Below are 431 nucleotides of genomic sequence, written 5' to 3' on the forward strand. Positions count from 1 at the left end.
TCAAACAAAATGTTGAAGCTCTGACTGTTGAGCAATACAAGTTCAAATCCAGTCACCGCCAACTTAGTGCTTGAGTAGTACTTCATTACGCAAAAATGTTGGTCAATAACGACGGTACTTTGAATTAGTATTTATAACTATTTGTGGTTGTTCCTACACTAAGCTAAACTTTGCATATAAAAGCATTGTATAGCGAAATAAAGCTTAAGATTTAAATCAATAAGTAAAATAAAAAATTTTTTTTTTTCCTATGTGTGGTTATTAAGGTTTTCTTAGATGTCCTTACGGTCTTATGACAAAGCACCGCAGAAAAGCATATAACTAAAAAGTTCTAGCCTCCTTTCTTACCAATCATACTTATTGCGCTAGAGCTCGGACCTTTTAGTTTTGAGCCAGAATTCTAGCCACTGCGCCGTGGCTTTATTACCGTT

This window comes from Hydra vulgaris, chromosome 08 (assembly GCF_038396675.1).
Source record: "Hydra vulgaris chromosome 08, alternate assembly HydraT2T_AEP".
NCBI classification, from domain to species: domain Eukaryota; kingdom Metazoa; phylum Cnidaria; class Hydrozoa; order Anthoathecata; family Hydridae; genus Hydra; species Hydra vulgaris.